Source organism: Trachemys scripta, chromosome 2 (genome assembly GCF_013100865.1).
Source record: "Trachemys scripta elegans isolate TJP31775 chromosome 2, CAS_Tse_1.0, whole genome shotgun sequence".
NCBI classification, from domain to species: domain Eukaryota; kingdom Metazoa; phylum Chordata; order Testudines; family Emydidae; genus Trachemys; species Trachemys scripta.
The window spans coordinates 193,894,765-193,919,883 of NC_048299.1; the positions used below are offsets into that span (position 1 = coordinate 193,894,765).

At 42.5% G+C, this 25,119-nt stretch overlaps 1 protein-coding gene and 1 long non-coding RNA gene across 4 annotated transcripts in view; one reads left to right on the top strand and one right to left on the bottom strand.

The window, feature by feature from the left end:
- Window positions 1-10,605, bottom strand: part of LDLRAD4 (low density lipoprotein receptor class A domain containing 4) — a 426,827-nt gene extending 416,222 nt beyond the window's left edge. For all 3 annotated transcript variants that reach the window (XM_034762570.1, XM_034762567.1, XM_034762568.1), the window contains exon 1: window positions 10,466-10,605. The gene's annotated coding sequence lies outside the window, so the exon portion shown is untranslated. The remainder of the gene's footprint in view (window positions 1-10,465) is intronic.
- Window positions 9,997-19,548, top strand: LOC117873327. Its single transcript, XR_004644693.1, has 3 exons — window positions 9,997-10,155; window positions 17,700-17,835; window positions 19,369-19,548. It is a non-coding gene; the product is annotated as an uncharacterized LOC117873327 (long non-coding RNA).
- Window positions 19,549-25,119: the final 5,571 nt, after the last annotated feature.

Genomic DNA, 25,119 nt, shown 5'->3' on the forward strand with positions numbered 1-25,119 from the left:
TAGTTAGGCTGACAGGGTGAGGGGTAAATGAAGGTAAATTAAACAGACACTAGGGTGGCGGAAGCTTTGACTCACATAATGTCTTGTTTAACTCTGGATTGAAAAAAACAAAGGGGAAGAAAAAGCACTAATTGGAAGCCATAAGAGCCTGACTGGAACATTTGAACGCACCTGAGATGCATCTTGGGGGAGTAGTATGGGAACTGGCAGGGACTTTATCTTCTGTCTCTGGGTCTTGTCAGAAGTTAACACGGAGCCTGTGGGAATGGGAGGAGGCATAGGGCCCAACTTACTAGACTCTACAGCTGGCCAGGGCCGCCCAGAGGATTCAGGAGGCCTGGGGATAAAGCAATTTCAGGGGGCCCCTTCCATAAAAAAAAGTTGCAATACTATAGTAACATGTATTTGGAAATGTAAAAAATAACCAGTGAAATACATTTTTAATAATTTGAAAATACACGAAATACATTATTTAAAAACATTAAATGCTTTAAGGGTATGTATACATTTTCAATTACATAAATGGGCTGTCGCTGGGTGATGGTTGGTGCCAATGGGCTGTCGCTGCCTGGGCGTGGCGCTGCTGTTGCCCAGAGCTGGGTGGAGCTGGGCTCTGGGTCAGGCGGTGCCCAGCTCACAGGGGCTGTGCTCAGAGCTGGGGGTCAGGGCTGTTGGGGGATGGGGTCGGGGGGTGCCCAGCTCAGAGGGGCTGGGCTCGGAGCTGGGGGTCAGGGCTGAGGGGGTGGGGGGGGTGTCTGGCTCAGAGGGGCTGGGCTCGGAGCTGGGGGTCAGGGGGGTGTCTGGCTCAGAGGGGCTTACCATGCTGCTTACTCCCGCCTCTCCCCTCTCCTGGAGCCTCAGTGCGCCGCGTCCAGGAGCGGCCCTGGACAGAGCTGCAGCGGCGTGGCTCCACAGGACCTGAGCTCCCGCCGCTCACAGCCCCTCTCCCTTACCACCCGGCTCTGAATGGGAGGAGCTCAGGCCACGTCACTGCAGTGCTGTCCAGGGCCGCTCCTGGATGCGGTGCACTGAGGCGCCGAGGGATGGGTGAAGGCGAAGGCAGGGGGGAGCCTCCGACATTCTCGTGGGGGCCCCTGTGGGGCCCAGGGCCTGGGGCAAATTGCCCCACTTGCCCGCCCCCCACCCCCCCGCCCCGGGGCGGCCCTGCAGCTGGCTGGGTATTGGACTGAGGGTAAAACCGAACACATCTCTCTCTCTCTCTCTCTCACTTACACACATACACTTACACAACCTTATGCATTGAACACTGCGGGCAAAGCAGTTGGTAAAGACTCTTTTTTTCTCTCTATTTTTTACATTTTCTCCCAGGCAACATTTGAAGAAAAAAGGCTCTCATATGAACACCTGTGTGTGTCAGCAATTGTTCCTCACTGAGGCAGACCAGACACATTTAGGATTAGCTTCCTACAAATGTTTATAGTCACTTGCTTTGGAGTGGCAATGAACTGCATGTCTCCTCCACATAAGATTTGCAAATATTCAAGTTTCATTTTGCTTAACACTAGTCAAATCCTAGGAGGCCAGGCATCTGTTAGGATGATATGTGGAAGAGCAGCACAAAAACTAAAACAAAACTTTGTTTTTTAAAAAGTGTTTGTGAATTTCAATTCTCATGACAGGTGCCAGCTTGACAACTCTGGAGATCAAATCAGGTACAGCACAAGCCACACCACCCACTACCCAAAATGTTCTTCAACTCTGACCTAAAAGATATGAGACAGTGAAGTCACTCTTGACAGACTATTGCCTCTGCTGAAAATGCGAACAAAGGTTTCATCGATTTAAGATATTTTAAGAGCAAAAGGGACCATTACAATCTGCTAGTCTGCATAGCATGGGACATAGAATTTCACTGAGGAATACTCTCTGCAGGGGAAGGAATTCTTCTTCCTCACTATGGAAGTGAACATATTGAACAAAATAACTTGTGGTTAAATGAGGGCAGTAAGCTCTAGCTGTAACAGTAGCATTTAGATCTGAACATGTCCCCTCTTTTAAACAAAAACATCTACATTCAGGAAACCCCATAGAATAGCTTTACCTAGCCCTACTGGTGAGAGCTCACAAATGCATACTTTCATACTAATCCTTGCTCTAGGTGTCAGAAAAAAGCCAAGGCTACTTTTACAGGAGTTTACATGTCATAAGTCAAAATGACTCATTCTTTAATTAATGCATACATTAAAGCAGCTTCACTCCAGTCTTACTGGTAGAGGACAGGTGTCGAATAGATTGGTCTGCAATATCTTTCCTGTGTCTCGGTCACAGAGTGTCCCTTCATGAAACGGAAGAATGCAAATAGTTTTTAGCTATGAGAAACCAAAACTGTAACTGTGTCAACACAGCTACACAATAAAAAGAGGTTACTTAACACCCCTGCCCCCCATCCCCCTCTCCCCCACACACACACTTTCATTCTAACATCTTTTGGAACCCAGAAGGATGGGAATTCTATTTTTAAAATTAAAATGTTGTTACAATGAGTATCATAATGCTGGACACCAATGAAGATGAAAAACGAAGTACAGTAACCTTGTATCAGAATATAACGATGTGATGCTCAGACGGTCACTAAACCAGTGAAACATTGCTTACTTTAGGAGTATGAATAAATATAGAATTCCTCATAAGGAGGACATTTTGTTCTCCTCCTGGGAAAGTTTAGGGCATTTACTGTATTTATAAGTTCACATTTATTCTAATGCTTCATAAGAACTTTATATTCTGCTCCAAGACCATAACTAAACAGATTTCATGCTCATAGTCCAAGGATTGTGATAGAACTATTCAGCTGAGAGGATCTTCAGCCAGACACAAACGTTCAGACCACACCAAACCTTACTAAAAAACACAGACAACCTTAGAGCAACATACGGACTAGAGAGCATTACAGTCAAAGTGAAATATTAATGTCAGAAAATTATGCAGAAGATGGGAAATATATATGATGCAATGCCTGCACCTGGTATTTTACATACACAATAGCAAGTTCAAGGTTTCATCTTTACTGTTTTTGAAAGGTCAACTTCAGACTACGTTATAAAATATTGTGATATTTTCTCTTCTTTTATTTCAAATTAATCTATTTAACATGAAAGAAAAACACATCACTAGCTGGTGCCAACCATAATGAATGGACTGCAACTACTATCCCAATACATCTTCATTCTCATCTGCAACATTTTATTGCTGCCTCTTTTCTATGATATATTCCCTCTTATTTGGAACTGGTCCTAAATGAATGATTTGGAAATTTGGGCACAATGTCCACCTACTACTAAGATGAGACCATGAAGCTTGTTTACTCATGGGGGAATTCTGAACCACTGTGCACGTGCAGAATTCATGTCCCCCGCAGATTTCTTTGCTTCCCTGCAGAAAAATTACTTCTGACAGGGAAGCAAAGGGAAGCCACAAGAGCGGTCATGCGCCCCTCCCTGGCAGTGCAGGCGCATTGGTTTGTGCACCCAGAGTAGCCTGCAGAGATGTAAATCACCTCTGGGGGGGATACGGAGCTAGGCGAGCATGCATGGGGAGACGTCAATCACTGCCTGGGGGAGGGGGCTGGGCATTTGAGCAAGCAAATGAGACTTTGTCCCTCTCACTTGCTATTGCAGCACGTCTGGCGTGGAGGGGCAGGGCTTCAGGGTGTTTCTGAGGAGGTTGGCATGGGGCAGGCTCAGTCCCCTCGGGCAGAGCAGAATGTAGCAGCCTGCCTGCTTAGTGAATTGTTTCCATTGTTCTTAGTGAATTCCCCCAGCAGTATAAAACTGGTATAAAAGATTTAAGGCTCCTTTACATTGCCAGAGTGGTGTAAAGGAGCCTTATTGTAAATGACAATATGGCCTGATAAATGCTTATGATGCTTTAGTGATCAGAACTGGTCTAAATTTTTTGATTGAAAAATGTTCTTATCAAAATGCACTTCATGAACTGTTTATTACTGACTTTTCTGAAGATGGTCAGTAGCCAATATAAATTGTGAGTTTGATTCCCTGTCCCTCACTTGCTCTTCAGCTGCCTATGATGTAATATGAGCATATGGCGACACATATTCGTTGACTAATAACTAGAAATAAAGGGTCAAATCTAACTACATTACTATCAGACAAAGGGGGTTTGGGGATTTCCTCCAATGCTCCCCACTCCCATTCTCCATCCACTGTACTGTAGTTTAAATAAATTACCAAAATAATTGAAACTGGTGTGATTATATTGCATAATTTAGACAAATAAAATATGCAGAATTTTAAAACATTGAGTGAGAATTTTTTGGCACAGAATTCCTCCAGGAGTACTTGCTGCAACTGTCACATAGCCAATTAGAAATCTACATTGGCAGAGATTAAAGTACATTATACCACCAACAAAGAGCTCCACACAACTGTCTCAGTTCTCCCCACGCATTTCCCCTACCCTCCATTGGTTCATTCTGGGACATATACACCTAAACACTCACAGGTGTATCTGTATTACATAATCACGTCAAAAATGCCAGGAGCTCAAGATGTAAAGAGGACATAATTTAGTTTTATCCAGACCAAGCCTACAAATAGAAATGGGTGCTGCTTTACGTAAGGTAGTGTGAAGTTCATGTGAGGAAGGTTCAAACTTGGGATCGGAATCCTAAAAAACAGCTAACAAAATATAGGATGGATATATTTACTGTTACAACCAAATTATATGTATTTCTGAACTAAGTCACAAAATTCTCATCAGCGAGCAGAAGACTTGCCATGAGGCAAAACTTAAGCAAACACAACCACAGCAGGCAATGGAACACCACAGGTTTGCAGTGACTGTATGTCTTTCAGACAGCAGTAATTTATTTATCCCCGTCATGTAACTTTAACAGTCTGTCTGCCTGGTTCTTGGCAAGCACTGACTTGCACTGTCACAAACTGTCTGACAGACAGAGTTTCTTAAATGCTTTTCTGTTTTAGCAAACAACAAAACTTCATAAAATAACCATCATTTCCCATTCTTCTTCCATGCCCTCCCCACCGACAAAACACACACACACACACAAGAAACCCTCACAAAATAATCCCTATATAGTTCTGCCACAAACCAGGGTTATTTTAATTTTACACATCCAAATTTTTGTGCATACAAAGCTTTCGGAATCTGTTAGAGAGAATTTCTGTTAAGCTTAACTGAAAAATACAGTAATTAAAAATTAATAATGGGTGTGGGCATGCAGCTTCCCCACTCCTCCTCCCACCGCATACACAGTCCCACCCCCAAACTTCTTTGCTGTTGTTCATGTGGATTTGTGCCAGACATTCTGCATCCTCATTAAGTGGTGTCTGGCAACCTGCCTGAGTTTTAGTGGGTTCTGGGAATGCCAATATATTAACCAGAGGACTTTTCGCATTACCCTTTAGAGTTTTTATTCTAGAAAAGTCAACCATTTGGCACAGTGCAAACTTATTTCATCCGGGAAAGCTCTCAGTTGCCAATCAAGAGAAATTACATTTAGTTTCTTTGTCATTTCCAAGCCCTCTATCTAAAAAACAAGCTCAGTGGAAAGAAAGTGCCTCACAAATACAATTTTAAAAGCCCAAGTGCCATTTTTAATAGGATTTCAAAGAAAAGGAATCCAGATGTGAACAATATTGAGATCCATCATAACACACACAAAAAGATTAATTCTCATTTCCTTATGTGTTAGCGGCAGAAGCTATTTTAATTAGGAAGAAGAAACTTGCACAATATTACTCCGGTAATTAAAGATAATACAGGTGCCTGCATGTTTCCTATGCCTAACTAAGTGCATTATGTTAATGACATGAAAAGTAACTAACAAAATACACTACCTACAGTATCTTCCAAACACCAATCAGGACCTATGCTAGTGAAGGATTTTACTAAATGCATGTATACTATACATAAAGAGATGTTTAGGCCACAAAAAAATAATAATTTTGCACTCAACCTATACTCTTCTTTAATCTACACACACATACAATTGTCTGTAGGGTTTCGGAGGCAGCAAATAAGATACTAAAATAAAGTGTTGATATTTTTCTTTCATATGAGTAGCACAACTGAAATAAATGTTAACTGTTCTTTATTGGAACATTCAATTTTTTGTGTACAACACATGGAAAAAGATAAATCCATGAACTATACATTTATCTCATTTACTTTAATTTCTCCTGCTTCATTGTGCTTTGAGCCAGATCCTGCAGTCCTGCTTAGCCAGAGGTACTTACCTGAATAGTCCCATTAACTTCAATGGGACTACTAAACTAATTAAGGGCTGCAGGGCAAGTCCCTTGGTACCTCTACTCAGTAGCATTGAAGACATTGCTATATACTGGCTATCAATTACTTTGTTCTCTGTGTAATTCTGGTTTGGGCAAGAATTTGCTGACGGTATGGCAGAACTCCCAGATGTAATCTCCCCTCTACAGTGAGCAGTTACCCAAGGATCTAAAAAATTACAAACCAGATTAATTCAGAATTTCCCATTGTGTCCAGAGGGGTCCATGGTCTCAATGTGCCAGGCAAGACAGCTATTTTTAGAAAGTCACCGGCTGGGTAATAGAAAAATGTGTGTATATGAATGTTTATACTGGGGGGATGGATTCTCAACAACTGATGCACCAATGTACTGGCACAAGCTCCTTTAACAAGCAGCTGGTGCTGGCAGGGCGCCATTGAAGAATTCAGTGGTTATGCACACCAAACCTGCAAAAGAGACTGCACTAAAATCTCCTAGAAATGTATAGATTCCCTTCCTGTTATTGACGGGCATGCACATATGTATATGCATAAAGTTGTTCTAAATTACAGCAACTTCAGCTAGCGTAAAACTTTTCCAACGCTAATCATGGGGCAAAAAATAAAATGCAACTGCATTTCATGTTAACATATGGAACGTAAATGTGCGTAACTCTTTAAAATTGTTTATTTCTCTTAAAGTTGACACTGAAGAGGAAGTGTTTTTTAAAATCTAGGATGATTTTCATAGTAATTTACATTCAGACAGCATTCTACATCCTGAAGAGATACCAAAGGCTTGTTCATATACAGCACCACTTGAATGCTGCCACTTCTTGGGTAAAAGGCAGTAGCCAGACAGATAGACACAACAGAGCATGTTGTACAACAGCTGAGGAAAAAGAAGGAATGAAATTCTGATCAAGCAAACGGGGGCAAAAAAACTCTTCCAACAATGCCATGGCACTTTTAATTTACACACAGAGCAGACAGAAACTCAGCTTTTAAAGTCTCATCTGAAAGATCTTACCTACAAGGAACTGCGGGTAACTCTGTTTATCTCCCACAAAATGATGAAGGGATGAGTTATTTCAAAATTATCAGGTAATGTTTTTACTGATAAACATTAAGCCTCCCAAAAATTTTGGACAGTTGTACCTTATCCTAGAATCCAATTTTCTTCTTGTTTCCCCAAATTTTCTTATAATATGGCCAAGACACTGAAACATGGACTCAACTTCATCCATCAAAAATTGTGCCAGAGCCTGGAATGTTTCAATTAATGTAAGCCAATGGACTGATCTTACATTGTTAACTCATTCTGTGTCTTACATTTATCATCCTTTAGCTTTGTATGGCCACCTCAGGTTGCTGAAAGAGAACACACTGAGATGCATTATGTACATGCAATAGCAATCTTCATGTACTCATATGGCAGAATTTAATACATAGCCAAAAATACAGAATATATAAAGATGTATTTTATGTACATACACATATGTGTAGATTTATATTTGACACACTGCAGTTAAAATTCTCTTACTACTGACTTTGTGGCATACTCACAGTAACTCAATAGTCAGTGCTGCAACACTAGTACAGATATAGATGTGGAGAACATTTTGTCACTATTTCAGCTGGCAGTGAAGTGGGGACATTCATCAGTTAATAGACTGTCTCCCCTCAATGTCTTTCCAGCTAAAGAGTCCCTTTTATTTCTAACAGAGATGAAGCTACAGTGTCTGCATGCTTGCTAGTGGCAGCCTGCACCATCACCACAGAGCTCCACTTAGTAGTGCATCAAAATGAATATCATTTTATTTAAACCAATTTTGGACTGCTATGAAATGCAAAGCCATTAGAATATCATCCTAGAAAATAAATTAGCAAGTGGGGGCAAAACAAAACTCTGTCCAATTAAAGACACTTATGGTTTGAAAACTCTAATGCAGAAAAACATTTCCCAGCAGCAAATGTTACTGTAGTTATCCATCATATTAGTTCATCAACTTTCCCTGAAGTCTATTCTTTTAGATTGCTGTATAACTACCAGTAATTGTCCCTCTGCTTTCTTATTGCTGAAATACCTCTGACCTGTTGGCTAGCCTGAGAAATGAGATCCTGCATATATTTGTCTCTACACCTTTATGTGATGCACCTTTTCCTTGCATAAGCACTTTTAAAAAATTAAGTCTTTTTAAAACAGATCCTTTCTAATTAAATATGACTCCTTCCTAATTGAAAAATATTACTCTAGGCACTCTAAAATTATACATTTATAATTCCAAATGCCCTTTTCAGTACCACATAAAATTACTCACCTGATTTTTACTGTCATGCGCAACCATCACCGGTTACACATAAAAAATAAATTTTGCTAAGCCTTGAACATTACAGAAAAACCCTCAGTTTAGACCACACATCATCATAGATGTATAGTTTAAGACCACTGAACAAAGGGAAGTTATTTTCTGGTTTTGCCTGTTTCCTGTTTATTCCATCGTGAGGTTCAGAAGAAGAAAAAAAACTAAAATGTGCATTTTATCCATTTAAATCTTCTCGGCAACTATTATATGAATATTATACACATATATTCACATATAACAGCAAAATTTGCTTCCCAGTTCATGCCATAAACTTCTGATGTCCCTACTCCAGGTGTTCTCAAACTGGGAGTCGTGACCCCTCAAGGGGTCGCGGTGGTGAGCTGCAGCCTCCATTCCCAAATCCTGCTTCGCCTCTAGCATTTATATTAGTGTTAAATATATAAAAAAAGTGCTTTTAATTTATAAAGGGGGGGTTCACACTCAGAGGCTTGCTGTGTGAAAGGGGTCACCAGTACAAAAGTTTGAGAATCACTGCCCTACTCAATGCCATCTGTACAAGGTAGATCAGCAATATAGAGAAGGCTGCATTAGACTTGTGCTGATATGTGGAAAAGAAAATAGATTTCAGTAAATATGAGTCTGTTTTCCATGAGCTCAACAGAAATAAGCAAATGCTTATATGCTCCCTTCCTTCCTGTAAAAGTTGTCTGCATGGGTCTGCTGAACAGTTTTTTTTACTGTACAGACACTTCTGTTATAATCTTTCTTCTTCAGGACAGCACAGGACTGATGTAGCAGACCTGCCATTTAATATTATTCCACTGTGCTATGTAAAATTAACTCTTCATAGCAATAGAGGAATATTCATGCAGAATGTAAGGATTATTTTACGTATCCTCCTGAAGGAACATGCTGACAGAGAGCAAATTGGGTAATATAACTCTAGTTTTGCAGCCTGTTCTCTTCTCTGAAAAGCTTCAGCGAAGCCACCTTTATAGGGACCTATGCTGAAGTACCCCAATAAGTCCCCTCCAATCCGCATGCAGCATCCCAAACCAAACCAATCCATTCAGCCCACAAAGCAAGGCAAACAGATGCATGATACATTCCCAGATTTCCCTTCAACGATGAAAAACACAATTTGGAGGGAGGAGTGAAAAGAGGTGATTATTACACACAGAGAGAGACCACACGCGTAGACAAAACCCTCCAGACAACTGTGTCAGAGTTTTGCCAGGATGACAAAAAAAAAATCCAACTAAAGGTGGAATATCATCATCGCCTTTGATTTAAAAGCCACGTTAACCCTATTGCCGGTCATTCCTTCCCACGCAAACTAAGCCCCCACTGACAAGGTAACACGAATAACAAAGGAGAGCACAGGGCAATAATGTAGTTCCCTTTGTCATTTTAGCTCCAGCCCCGGAGACACCTCCTCCAGAAAACACTCTCCCATCAGGCTGGGTCCCCTCACCCCCGGGAAGGCAGAGTTGAGCGAGGGTAAATGACCAGCAGCTCCTGCAGACTGACTCCGGATCAAAAGCTGGAATCCAGACATCTCTCCCCTTGTGCAACCCAGGTGTGTCCGCGCGCTGATGGAGCTGCAGTCTGCAGGCTACACACACACGGGCAGGTCACCGGGGAAAAGGGAAGCCACCTTTTCAGAACAACCTGCGTCTTGTCTCTTTAAGAGCCGCAGACCTTAAACTTGGGCCTCCCCTCACTTTCCCAGTCACTTTCTGGCTGTCTGGCTGCTGCAGCAACTCCCTGGCTCCCGGGGGCTCCCTCCCCTCCCGGCGAGCTGCATCTCCATTAGCAGCAGCGCTGGCTCCAGCCCCGAGACTGCAGGCGAGGAAAGGGGGAAATGCCCAGGCAGGCGCCGCACTCACCTTCTCTCCGAGCCCTGCCGCTCACCCCCTGCAGCCTCATGCAGAGCAGCGGCAGTGCCGGCCTCCTCCCCCCGTCTGTCTCCCGCGGTGGCTCTGCGGGCGCTCAGCCTGGCTCTGCCTCCAGCGCATTCCCAGGCTCGCCTCCTGCCCCCGCCTCCCCTGGCTGCTGCCTGTCTGCAGCCCGTCTGGCTCTCAGTGACAGGCAGCGAGGGAAGGAAGCAAGCGGGGGAGGGGAAGCTTCCTGCCCAGCCCCGCCGCCGGGATTCACAGGCCACACTGACATCTGCTGGGCTGGATGTGCCACAGGCACGGGGGGCGCCGCGAGATGGGCTAGGGACTGAGATGGACCTGCCTGTCTCTCGCACCTTAACCCAGCACATCAGGCATCAGACGGGGCAGGGCTTGGCCTTGCACCTAGGGTGACCAAATGTCCCGATTTTATAGGAACAATCCCTGTTGCGGGGTCTTTTTCTTATATAGGCTCCTATTACCCCCTGTCCCGATTTTTCACATTTGCTGTCCGGTCCCCCTAACTTGCACCTGGGGTTCAAACCTGTGTCCATGCCTCAGTAGTTGGGTGTTACAGGGTGATGAAACTCTCTGCTGTCAAATGTCACACACACACTTTCACAGCTCTGCTGCTATCCTCGGGGCGCCTTACCTCCCAAATGAAAGAAGAACAGGAGTACTTGTGGCACCTTAGAGACTAACAAATTTGTTAGTCTCTAAGGTGCTACAAGTACTCCTGTTCTTCTTTTTGCGGATACAGACTAACACGGCTGTTACTCTGAAACCTCCCAAATGAAGTGACCAGCACTACAGTGGCTCAAATGTTGATTAGCCCTTACTTGTACCTCTGCTCTACCTTGCACTCTTACATAAAGTGGGCAAGTGCTTGACATGCCATGGGCAGCTAATGCTGCTGTGTCCTTGTGTATATGGTTGTTAAGCATGTAAATATTTGTATATACCATCCCCCTCTCAAAAAAATCCTCTTAATTGCTTAACATGATGTTTCTCCTCCCTACCAAAAAGTCCACCCTTCATACCAAATCCCCTTTTCTGGCCAAAGCACGTGACCCACTCAATTGCCCTTCCCCACCCAGGCTGTAGTTCCCCAAGTTCCTTCCCTGCAATTAGTTTACTGGCTACTTTTAGATAAGACATACTGAGTGGGGCAGGGAACAAATAGTAACAAATGGACATGGTGAAGAATGAGAGGAGTTACAACAATAAGATTACTATGTGCATTTCTGATGGTTCAAATGTGTATTGGGAGATTTTTGTTTATTTTTATTTGTGGGGCCGTGTTTTGTTTCCTTTGCTCTTGCTTTTTTGGTTTTGTGTTTGCTTTGTTTTGTTGTTTGATTTTTCTGCTTCCTCTTTCTTAGGTATTGTTTAAGATGTGAGTTGTAAGGCGAGAGTGGGATGCAGATAGGGAAGTGGGATGCAGATAGTGATTTGGCAGATTGGGAAGGTTTTCCATGCCTACATTGCATAATGGTAAGAGGCACACAAATAATTGTGGGAGATGCAGATGAACAGAGCTTGCATTATAAATAAAGCAAAGAGGGCTGGCTACCATGCAGAAAAGACAAAGCCTGATACATAAGAAAGGGCAGAATTATGCAGGTCTTGAGAGAAACGGCAAGCAGTTTGAACTAGATGGAAAATGTGAACTAGTAGAGGGAATCCAAGAAAGAGACTTACAGGGTCAGATTGACACTGACAAAGGTAATTTTAGCATTCATATTCTGGATTAACTGGAGCAAGGAGCAATAGGAGTGTCAGGTAGGCCAGAGAAGGTAGATTGCATCAATCAATCTCATAGATCATGGGTTTTCAACCTGGAGGTCTCAGTCACCAGAAGGTCACAACTACCCTGCCCTTCCAATGGAAAAGGTTGAGACACAATGCTTGCTCAATGCTTCCCCTGCTGGCTCAAATTGGCAGAGCTCTAGGTTTAAGTCCTCTGAATAGATACCTCTGGAATTTTGGAGCTGAAGGTCAAGAGTTCTACACTCCTGGGCACAGACTATCCTCAGCCCTATCCTCCTCAATGCCATTGCAAAGAAAAAGAAATGCAGATTGTGTTTAAAGTCCCTCACTTCTGTCACAGAATCTTACCAAGTCCCCCTAGGCACTTTTTTAATCCAAAGAAAAGTTCTTGAAACATAACAAATCACCCACCCTCTAACGGATTATCCCCTTGTACAGATTCTGGAGTGGAGGTCAGATTGCTGAGGGATTTTGCTTCTTAAAAGAAGAGAGGGGCTATATGGGGAAAGTGGGCTATTTCTGCTTGCCATCACACAAAAAACCAAACTTCCATCCTGATAAGTACACAACGAATAGCAACACTTCTCATGTTGTACCTTTAGCAGGTATGGGCAGGCATAAACTGATGTCATATATTAGACATTCAGTAATGGGCCAGATTAGACTCTCAGAGGCACCAGTGCAACCAAGAGTACAATATGGCCCTATGTTATTAATATCTAAGGGTGGATGAATGAAAACAAGTTTGAGTTCACGTTATAACCACAACATTCAACAAAGGCGAATAGAAACTCCTCCCTGTATTCTGGCAATGCCTTTTATCACTGTTACAACCCGAGGGAATTTGTGCCATTGCCTTATTGAATCTCTATCATGCCAAACTCACACAATTTGGTTAAGCCAAGTAGGTTGTCAAATGACTGCTTTGGTTCAGCAATCACCCAAACTGCTCATTTAGCCCTAATACACATTTTACAAATATTATTTACAACTAATGAACACTTACAATACTGGTATTTTTCTAATGTTTTTAACTTCTTTCTTCCTTTTTCTTCTTTCTAACTTTCCATAGGAAAGGCTAAAAAAATGGGGTTGAGAGAAATATGCAAACACATTTTCACAGTGTCACACTTTTTTTTTTTTTTTTTGTAATTAACTTTTGAGCCAGTGAAATTTTCCTATTTGAAAAATGTTATGGACCCAGGATGGTTTACCAGACCAAAGTCTACTTTTGACTCAAAGGTTTATATTTGAGTCAAAAGTAGACTTTTCAAATTTCACACGGAAGTATGATGGCAGGCATCTTTTGGCAATTCGGGCTTGTGCAAGGAAGTTTGGGAGAGAAGGTGCAATGCAGGGACAGTCACACATGCACTGAGAATACGTTGTATACATTAGCATATGCCAGGAGAATGAGAATGGAATACCCAGAGAGGTAGGCAAAACAGAAGTCCATTCTTGAGACATCATGTCAATGGCACCTGGAAAGAGAACAGCTGTTACTAGATATTTTTGCAGCGTGGAAGCAGGGATTCACACAAAAAAGAAGGCTGCTCTTCTTTGTGTCAATCCCTGTTCCCACACTGCAAAAATACACTGGAGGATCATGAGCTCTAGCTGCAGTGTGGAATACATAGACCCATCCTGCTGATGCCTTGTGGAAGGTGATGTGGGTGGTCAATGTGTCTAAGATGTGGAGAGAAAGCAGCCAATACTTACTACTAGTTAGTCACCTCCTCTGGGCCCAGTGCTGATCCTGCCACTGAAAGCCCCTTTGCCCCTACAAGTCAAAGGATGCAACAGGCTCCTCTGAGGAGAGACAATCAAGGAGGCTAGTATTTTAGGTAGTTGGAGTGAGTTTGACACTGAGGACATAATGGATGTTGGTTTTGGTTACTGTTATGGTGTGGAAGTAGATGACTTGGCCTGTTTCCAGCCAGGAAACCACAAGCAATATATTTTAAGTATTACTGATTCTTATGATCTGTAACACTAGGAGTTCAAGGGAGATCCAATTAAAAACACAGAAACCACGGCATGAACATAGCCAGATTACATACAGGAGCACATACCAAACCAGTCTCGCTACAGCTAAACTACAAGTAAAAGCATGCTGCAAACCAGTCTAGCCATAACAAAACTACATCTAAATCTATCACTAGGAGAATTTCAGATGATTTAGGTTCAGAATTTGGGTGTTCATCTTAACTATTTTACCCCAGCAGGCCACACAAGCTGTTCTCCCTGCATATGGCTTACTGCTGGAGGGCCATAATGACAGACCTTTCCCCCCAATACTGCTGATCATCTTTTCCTGGTGCTATCTTGCAGAAAAAGACTGCTGGCCTGCTGCCTCCTTCTGGCATCTGTGGATGGATTACTCTTCACCTAATGTTGTCCAGAGGCCACCAAGAAAGGCCAACTACTCCCTCAAACCTGGATGTCTCTGCAGCAGGAGGAGATAAGCAGTCTGCCCCCTGACAATAGAGGAGGAAGCAGTATAGAACTGCTCCTTGTTGCTGGTGCAAACAGTTATTTCCCCCACCCCTTAGTGGTTCAGGGTGACCATACCATATGCAACTGGATGAACCAAACAAGTTTCAGCTGTGTAGACCTAGGATTAACAACTTTCTAATTGCACAAAACCCGAACACCCTTGCCCTGCCCCCTTCCCCAAGGCCCAGGCCCCACCACTTCTCCATGGCTCTGCCCCCTCACTCCATCCTCCCCTCCGTCGCTCGCTCTCCCCCACCCTCACTCATTTGCTCATTTTCACCAGGCTGGGGCAGGAGGTTGAGGTATGGGAAGGGGTGAGGGTGTCAGCTGGGGGTGCGGGTTCTGGGGTGGGGCCAGGGATGAGGGATTTAGGGTGCAGGAGGGGGCTTTGGGCTGGCGGGGTGGGGCCGAGTGGTTCGGAGTGTGGGAGGGGTCTCCAGGCTGAGGCAGGGGGTTGGAGTGTGGGAGGCGTATGGGCTCTGGGCTGGAGGTGCAGCCAGAATGAGGGGTTCAGGGTACTGGAGGGGGATCAAGCTGGGGCAGGAGGTTGAGGCGCGAGGGCAGTGAGGGCTCCGGGCTCTGGGGTGAGGCCAGAGATGAGGGAATTGGAGTGCGGGAGGGAGTTCCAAGCTGGGGCAGAGGGTTGGGGTACAGGAGGGGGTTCAGGGTGTGGGCTACGAGAGGAAGTTTGGGTGAAGGAGGGGGCTCAGGGCTGGGGGTTGGGGCACAGAAGGGGGTCAGTGCTGGGGCAGGGAGCTGGGGTACAGGAGGGGTTTCGGGGTGCGGGCTCCAGGCAGCGCTCACCTCAGGCAGCTCCCCACAAGCAGTGACATGTCCCTCAGCTCCTAGGCAGAGGCGCAGCCAGGTGGCTCTGCACGCTACCTCTGCCTGCAGGTGCCGCCCCCGGCCAATGGGAGCTGCAGAACAGCTACTCAGGGCGGGGGGGCAACACACGGAGCTCTGCCTAGGAGCTGAGGGACATGGCGCCGCTTCTGGGGAGCCATGCGGAGCCAGGAAGGGAGCCTACAAGCCCCACGCCAACCGGACTTTTAATGGCCTGGTCAGCAGTGCTGACAGAGCTGCCAGTGTTCCTTTTCGACAGGGCGTTCTGGTCGAAAACCAGACTCCTGGCAAGTGGCAACGCTATGTGGACCCTTGCATAGGCACAGATCTCCATTGCAGGATCAAGGCCTAAACTGTTATCTTACACACTAATCCTGCAATCTGATCCACATAGGTGAACATCTGCACTCATGCACATTCCATTGACCCCCATCAGGGTTCCATCCAGGCACAAGGGTCTGGCCATTTGGATCAGATTGCAGGATCAAGCTATTGGAATGGTACTCCATTATGTCACAAGGAATTGTCATAGTGTTACACTGAAAATCACCATCTAATACGTCTGATTAAAACAGGCAATGAGTTTCAACACAAAATGGGAAAAAGTAAATGTGTACGTAGACTAGAGAGCATAAGAAAAATGAACTATAATATTCTGGGGTTGAATTAAATTTCCCCTCTCATTCCTATGTATTAGATTTAGGGACCCACGGCCTTTTTATAACACACTGTAGAGGAACCTTGCTCATTCACTGAAATTACAATAACTAATTCACACATACGTTCTGTTCTGTGCAGTTCCTCTGCCAATTCCACCCACACACCTGAAGACCTCTCCACTGGATGTCAATACCAGCTTTAGATAATTGTTCAAATCTGCAAGACATGTTTTAGTTGTCTTGTCATGTTAGGATGTAACAAAAACAAACCAGAGGCTTTCACAGAAAGTAAAATGCGGTGTGAGACTGTAAACTGGGTGTGAGAGTTCTATGAATATCAGTATTGAATTCCCAACTTTTAATAATGAGTTAACATTTTATACCAATGTACAGCACCAATTCCTTTTATTTAATATGCTTAGCTACAAAAAAAATTTAAAATAACATAATTAGGGAAGGTGATAATCATCTGGATCAGGAATGTAACTCTTAACAACTAGCTGTTATAGGAGTATTGCATTCCCTATGGCCCTCCACCTTGGAAAGACACGACAGTCTGTATCGCACACTCATCCTGTACCTATGGTTGCAATCATGTTCCAAATCAGAGTGAAATTTCTCATAAAACAATGTAAAAATGTTAGTGAATTTGGCACTTGTGAAAGGTACCCAATAACAAGTCTTCAGATATTCAAAGAACTGTTACAGCATAGGCAGCAGTAGTGCAAGATTCCTCACACCACACCATCAATATGGCCCCAAGGCTAACCTGAAAGGAACTCCACTAGCAATGAGAAGTCATCTGTATGTCAGGTCTATAGTTGGCTTCTCAAAAGATAGCCAATAAAGATGCCAGTTGTGGTTGTTTTAAGACGTTCAAACTTGCTGCTAGAAACGATGGAAAACTGACTTGAATCAGATCAGATCACAAACTATCACAAAGCTTTTATATATAGGAAAACTTTCAGTCACTACCAACCTAGGCTAGATTCCAACCAGTGACCAAAAGTGAAAAGTTCTGTATCCCTTTGCCATCATCCTAAGTCACAAAGGGTCATTGTTTTATGTCATGGTTTGGCAATATCCAGGTTTCTTTGACTATCAGATATAAAGAAACAAAGCTGAAATGTTTGAGTCTTAGCTTAGCTATCCTCTCTTTTTTGTTACAAAGATAGGTAGCTAGTTTTCAAACATAGGCCCTGATTTTACGCACTAATCTACAGAGCCAGGCCCCTTCACTTTGAAGTCAATGGGACTGTGCATAGGTTCGGAGTCTAGCCAAGTGGAATAGCTTACCAGATAGAAATCTAACAGAATTTTTACTTCTTTGATACGTTTTTTATATTTTTTTAAATGGTCACCTTTAATTCCAAATTGAATTTCCTGACTAGTATGTGTTTGAAATGTCAGATTTAGCAAATGATACCTTAATTATTAATTATGATTTTATTACTCAGACATACTACTGGATTAAAAAGAAAAGGTCACCACCAACATCCTCCAGGATATTCCAACAAGTGGTTGCCTAGTTTACAAACTAGACAGCAAACTTTGCATTGCAGTATGAAAACAAGATCCCACTTTGCAAAATAGGTAAGAATCAGAAGTTGGTCCAATAAAAGATATTACCTCATCTACTTTGTCTCTCTAAGAATCTACTGTCAGCTTTGGGAAATGCACATGAAAGAGGATTGACCAGGACAGGATATAGCCTATTTTGTATAATAATAGACAACATAGTCTTTCTGATTAACAAAATAAACTCACAACATTTGTTTCTTTTAGGCCATTACCTATTTTAAATAATGATGATAAAATGTTGTTCCTAAACCTTCCACATTAAGCCAAGGCTTTGGACACTGCCTTACTAATGTCATATAGCAACATAGAATGACAGTTACTCTGTTTTGCTCATTTTACGAATGGAACATGGCCCTGCTTTCGGTTCTGCAAAAAAAGCAAATTTGGTTTCCTCTGTTGTAAGAGAGTCAAGATTTTAGAATTTTTTTAATATTATATACTGCTTTTCATCCAAGTATCTCACATTGCTTTAGGTAGGGAGTAAATATTATTGTCTCCATATGACAAACAAGGAAACAGAATCACAAAGAGATTATATGACTTGCCTGACGGTACACTGTATATCAGGGGACAGAGCTAGGAATTTAAGCCAATTCTCCTAGTTCTTACCCCAGTGCTCGATCCACGGGACCACACAGAAGCTGTTGTCACTGCTATCAATTAGGCTTTCATCTTATCTATTGTGCAAATTTAGGCATTCTTAAAATTAATCATTGAATATTAGCATACACAGCCAGTCTATAAATAAGATTGTTTCTATATATCTCGCTATTAATGTTCAAAGAATTGCTGTGTTCTGGAGCGTTCCCTCTGATATTTATGGAGCTTTGACATTAAACTAGAAGATTAAAACAGTCCCAAAAATGCCTCTAAGTACTTTCCATTCAAGATGTGGCAGCAATAGCTGAGCAATGCACAGAGCTCCCAGTGTATGATTATGTATCCAGGGACACTACTGTGATACTATTATGAAGGATTACAGTGCCACTGTGTCCAGCCAGGAATGTAAATGTCATCTGGTCATAGAGGCAACTCTTGGTTATTTTTAATGATTAAGTGACCTGACAAGAAAATAGTTAATGTAATTAGGTTTAATGTTCATATAATTCATACATGTCAGAAGATTCAGGTTTGCTTGTTATTTTTCAGGTTTTTATTTTAAACGTTGAAAGTGTTAAACTATAAATCACTAAACTATAAAAGAGCTGGCCAGAAGTACTTTCTTACTTACAAATTCTGTCATGCGGTCTTAACTTGAGTGAAGAGGAAAGAATTAGTTAATGCTTGTAAAGCACTTTGAAGATGAAAATTGATATAAGTAGCGTTGGGCCTGATCCTACTTCTACTAAGTCCATGACAAAACTCCCACTGACTTCAATCACAGCAGGATCAGGCCTATTTTACAAAAGAAAATTCCTTTCTTCCATCTATCTATAGACATTATTTAATGAAGGGCATTGTTTTTACCCTTCTTCCCACATAAATTAAGCCATGAGTCCATAACTGTTATGATAATCTTACATGTCTAATCTCTTTGGGCTTTAGAGAACATGGCCCCTTCAAATCTTTGTCCTAAAGGGAGGAGGTGCTGATTGTTCCAGAAGAGGAAGTGCTGTTTTGGGGAAGGCCCTCACATAGTGAAGCAGCCGAGAACCTGTCCAAAGCCAGGGAGGGACAGAGTGGCTGACCGAGGATGCCCCAGGACAGGAACAAGGAGGAGCACTGTGCCAAGGAGGAATCGCCTGAGAAGGACAAACCAGAACTGGACCCAGTATCACGGCTGCCCTGAGCTGTATGGGACCATGAGTGCTGGGGATTGTGATTTTGCTTTTGGGAATAAGAGGGAGGCTGTTAGCTAGCTAAGTGGGGAGGCTGTCGCTATGTGCGCCTTTGCAGAGACCGGCAGAAGAGGGCACCAGAGGGGTTTGTGGGGAAAGTTCACTGGCGCCGAAGACAACCAGGAGCACCCAAGACTCACCACCATACTGAAACTTTGTCCAGGATTCCTGAATTCTGACTGCAAACATATTGCTCTGTGTCTGCCCTCCCAGACTGTGGTACCATGGGGCCTGTGGGGCCTTGTGTTGAATGTAATCCTGACCGCTCCCCCGTCTTCTCTCCTGTTGTTTTTCTCCATTCATCCCTCTGTAAATAAATATTTTCCTTTCCTATATTCATTGTACTTGTCCGGTGTGTATGTGTTCACTCCAGGGGGTTGGAACAGGTGCCCCTGGGGTGGAAGGGACTTTCCCTGCTGTGTTCCTGCACACACCTTTTCTTGGCCGGAGCTGCCTACAGAGCAGACACCAGACTGGCCATTAGGGCACTAAAGTTACATAGGAAAAGGGTGAAACTCATCTTTGGAGGGTATATAATAGAGGTGTGTCTCAAACAAGAAGATTATTGTTCCCTTGTGCTCTTTTCCCCATGATGCTTCCTACTCAAGGAACCCCCATATGGGATCTGTTCAGTAAGCCACCTTTCCTGCTATCAAATCCCTCCTAATGACTTGCTTCTCGAATCATTTTTCTTTTTAAAGCTACTCTGTTATTTTTCCAGGTTTCACAATGCTTTCCCCCTCTTCTCCATTTCTATTCACCACAATGTAAATTGTTCAAGGTAAAGATCATCTTTATTGTGTATCTTGTGCAATATAGATCACATATCAGTGCTGAAAAAATAAATATAACAATTATAATCTAAAGAACCATAAATCTCAAGAAATTCCAGAGTCCTGCCCCTAAGGTCTGCCAAAAGAGAAAGCTAGAGAGTGCCCAGTGACCAATCCCTTCTTGTTCCTTTTTATTTCCAGACCAAGCCTTTTTAATTATTTCCTTTGCTTTAATTGAACAGTCCAGATTTGAAGGCTGTTACAAGGGAGACCATTAAAATGTTGCAGATGACAGAACAAGGAGCAATGGTCTCAAGTTGCAGTGGGGGAGGTCCAGGTTGGATATCAGGAAAAACTATTTCACTAGGAGGGTGGTGAAACACTGGAATGCGTTACCTAGGGAGGTGGTGGAGTCTCCTTCCTTGGAGGTTTTTAAGGCCCGGCTTGACAAAGCCCTGGCTGGGATGATTTAGCTGGGAATTGGTCCTGCTTTGAGCAGGGGGTTGGACTAGATGACCTCTTGAGGTCCCTTCCAACTCTGATATTCTATGATTCTATGATTCTATGATTCTAAATTGAGATGAAGAGGTTGGATACATTACACTACCAACAAGAGGGTTCCAGTTACATATGTTATCACATGAATAGTGGCTGACTTCCTTTCATGTCTAGGAGCCAACTTTGGGCACCACCAGGCCTAAACACAGCCCACGACTGTATGTGGCAGCTGCTCTAGCGTCTAGAGATGTAAGCAAAAGAAGCTGGCTGCTGTTCTGTTTGCGTCATTGTTGCTGTGACCAAATATATTCCATGGCTGAAAAGACAGTTTCTGCTGTTGCTCAGACAGCTCCTCAAAACAAAACTATCATGTTATTTCTTTCCTGCTGACTCATCCTGAATTCCTTTCTTACTGCTTTCCCCCCCCTCCCCCAGTGGTGCTGTCCTAGGAGCCTTTTAATCAGCTCCCCCGCCTTTGTGTGCAGGTCACCTTTAATTTTTTTTTTAATATGGAATATTCTAAATATTGTACAGTTGTATAATGCCTTCCATTAAAAGATCTCAAAGCATTTTACCAACATTAACCAATTAATCCTCACAACCACCCTCAGAGACTGGAAAGCATTATCCTTATTTTATAGATGGCGAAGCTAAAATACAGAGGAGGCCGAATTATTCACCCCAAGTTACACTGTGAATGAGTGGCAGAGCTATGAACAGAACTGATGTTCCCAATAACAGGCTCTAACTAGAACACAAGCAGGGTAAAAAAAAAAACCATAAAAGGAAAAAGGTCATATTCTTTGATAGTCATCTTTGATGCTGTCTTACAAAAGCTCCAATATTATCAGTAGATCTTACATACAAATGATTTACAGAATACAAGAACAAACGGCAATATGGAAGACAACATATTTAAAAAAAAAAACACCTCTTCCCCCAATTATTTTGAGATCAATATTACAAGTTTTAAAGACATGTAATTTGTAAAAGTGGTATTTTTTTACTTCCTTCTTTTCCCTTCAGCACATTCACCATTCTCTCATTTGGCTGACATCCCTAACAACATTTCACTGGCAGCTGGATCACTTCAAACATGACATGATTATTAGAAAGATATATTCAAAAATTGTCAAAGCAGATATTTCTACATTTCAAAATTGTAACTCCAAGGTTTGTGAGACGTGTTCTAATACTATAAATACTGCATGGTGTGTGCTTTAGCAGGTCATTCAAACCTACCTCTAGTGAAGCACTAGATGTGCCCTGTCATGTTGGCAGTTGCAGATCCTGATTCAGAAGCTTATTCTAAAGAGATGTCAGAAAAAATGTATTTAGCTCTGAAAACTGAGGAATGAAGGACTGTGCTGTTTAGTTCAAGGGCTGTTTTCTGCAACTGTTTGGAAGTTAATATATTATTCATTGGGGCAATACAGTGATCAAATTAAAAGAATCTGGTCTCTTCAGGTTGCGACACACATTGTGGAATAGATAATAATGGCAGATATTATTTCAGTTTTAAGATTCACTGCATTCCTGTGAGCTGAAAACAATGTCTGCAGCGTCATGTAACTCAGGGAATTCTTCATACATTCAGGACATCTGTAATACCATTAGCCATACAACAAGCAAGGGAATCAGTAGTCGAGGCTTTAATTTCTTTTTGTTTCCTTACTCTATCATGCACAGATTATTTAAACTATCCCTCAGCATAACACTATTAAAAGATGACAGATAATTTTTTTCTTTTGTGTTCAGCACTCTCTCTCTCCAACACCCACTCACATCACCCCCCCCCCCCGTTTGGTCTCATTTTTCCTGGGATAAGACAGGGCCTTTTGTTTTGTTTTGTTTTTGTGGGGAGGGCAAAGGAATGTTTGAATCCTTCGTTGCAGAAAAATGGACTTTTCTAACTATAGTCTGCAATGGGTTTGATTCTACTACATCTTTGCAAAATGAATGTAAAACTATATGGCATCAGAATGAAGGAAGAAACTCCTGCCCATAAAAACTTACTCTGTTTAAATAGATACAAAGTCTTAAATATTGTCAGATATTTGCTGATAAAGATTGCTATGAATTCATAACCAGCTGCCCAATAGTCTAAAGTATGTATCTATTATACACAAAAAAATAGGTAACAAGAATTTTAAGGTTGCAAAACTGAGCAATCAAAAGTTAAGAACTCCCAGAAATGATGCTTTTCTGTACATTTTTAATTTGGTCCGCTTGTGCCTATGAATTATAATACAGTCTCTAATTACATGATCATGCACTGTTTTTTCCACAAGACCCCAGCTTCATTCAGTGGAGAGGATGGACCGCTCTGTGGATCAACTAGGAATGTGTAGTGAAGGAAGCTGTAGGATCTGTGACTCATTTGTTGCAGAGCAACAGGTCCATATCAACTGACTCCTGGTGCTATGCTATATGCACTAGCTCACATGGGCTCAGAAATCGAAATTTTTATTTGTGTGGATTTTGAGAGAAAGATTTATTATTCAGGTATGACTGTGCATGTATACAGAGTGTGTCACACAGACTGTCCACATAAACCCTACACATTTTCCATATATATATTTTACACCAATGAAGTTCTATTAATTCTATTAAATTTTACTTGTTCTTCAGGATACACCTCTTGGGCATGACATCAGATGTGTGAAAATAACACTTCTGTTCCTAAAACTTTCAGCAATACTTCATACCACGAATGGAAGTTGAGCAAAGATCCTTAATAAAAATGTACTTAAATGTATTGGTAGCTATACTACTTCCAACCCTCTCTCACACATCCATCTCAAACTGACTATTCAAAACTAAGCAGTTGCAGCATAGCAAAGTAGGATGTTCCTGATTTAATCTTCTATCCTATCTAACTTCTTATTGCTTATTTTCCTGATCCTTTTGTTTTTATATTGAAGCTCACTTATTGGTTTGCTCTTGGATGTATAGTCGTTTATTATCCTGAAACAATGAGAGGCAGGAACTTCAAAACCTGGATCATTCCACATGCAGTGAGGCTTTTCCTACAATGACCTCAGAGTTTCACTAGGGAAGTGGGCAAGTGTTATTTCCAAGGCACACCCCTACATATCAGCCCCCTCCCCCTAAACTGGGAATTGGAGGCAAGAAGGGGTTGAGCAAGGAAGGCACTGCTTTCCACAGAGCTATTCCTGGCATTGCACTCAGACAACCACATGGAAATCTTAGCATGAAGTAATATAGCTTAGAACCCTTCAACAGTTGCATTGGGTATCCAGCCAATGGCTGCACAGCTTCTGCCAGAAAGCAGTGTATCCAAACCACTCACCAACAGAGGCAGTGCTAGCCTCAGGGCCCTCCCTGACACAACAGAGGTTGTAGCAATAGTGAGCAGACATGCTGCCACCAAAAGGCCACTGCCAAGGTCTACCAGAAACCTGCACAGACACTGTAACGTAGTCAGCTGTCCCTACCATGACTGCTTAGTTGAGACCAAGACTTAAGAGCCTGGGCAGCATAGGTTGTGTTTAGTTAGCATAACAGCACCAGGGAGAACTACAGAATTGTATCTATATCCTGCAGCCAGAATAAGAATCCCTTTTGTATTCACTATAGTTCTCTCTCTTCTCTAGCATGAAAGATGCTACAGACCCTAGACTGGATCTGACCCAATGGGTGTAGGATTCATTTGTTTTTCAATGATCAGGTCCCGCTGTGCATTGCACAGTTATATCATTAAAAAAATCAGAATATGGTTTGCACATGCAGTATGCAGTGTCAGACTAATACAGGTTGGTATCAACCTTCACTTCAGGTAAAAATGGTCTGCAGATGGAAAACATGAAGTGGATGAATGCCCCACACGTGTGCGTCTCTTGAACAAGTTTGCCACACTGTCATTACACTCTCTCTGTGTGCAAACATACTCCAAAGAATCTAAAGCAAAACACTTCCAAGTTGCTATCTGCTTATCATTTGTAATGTACAATTAATCTAGGACTAGAAGAGGCTTTCAAAGTGCAGGGCTGGCCATATGTACAGTTTGAACTGTACATGCAGACTGTACCCAGGTTAAACTCCCATGGGAAGAGGGAAAGTAGGATCTGGCATTTTGTGTTACTGGTAAATAATGTGCTGAAACTTCTTGATTCCTAGAGGGTATTAGATTTGTCTAAACTCAAATTTGCCTGATGGTCCTCATG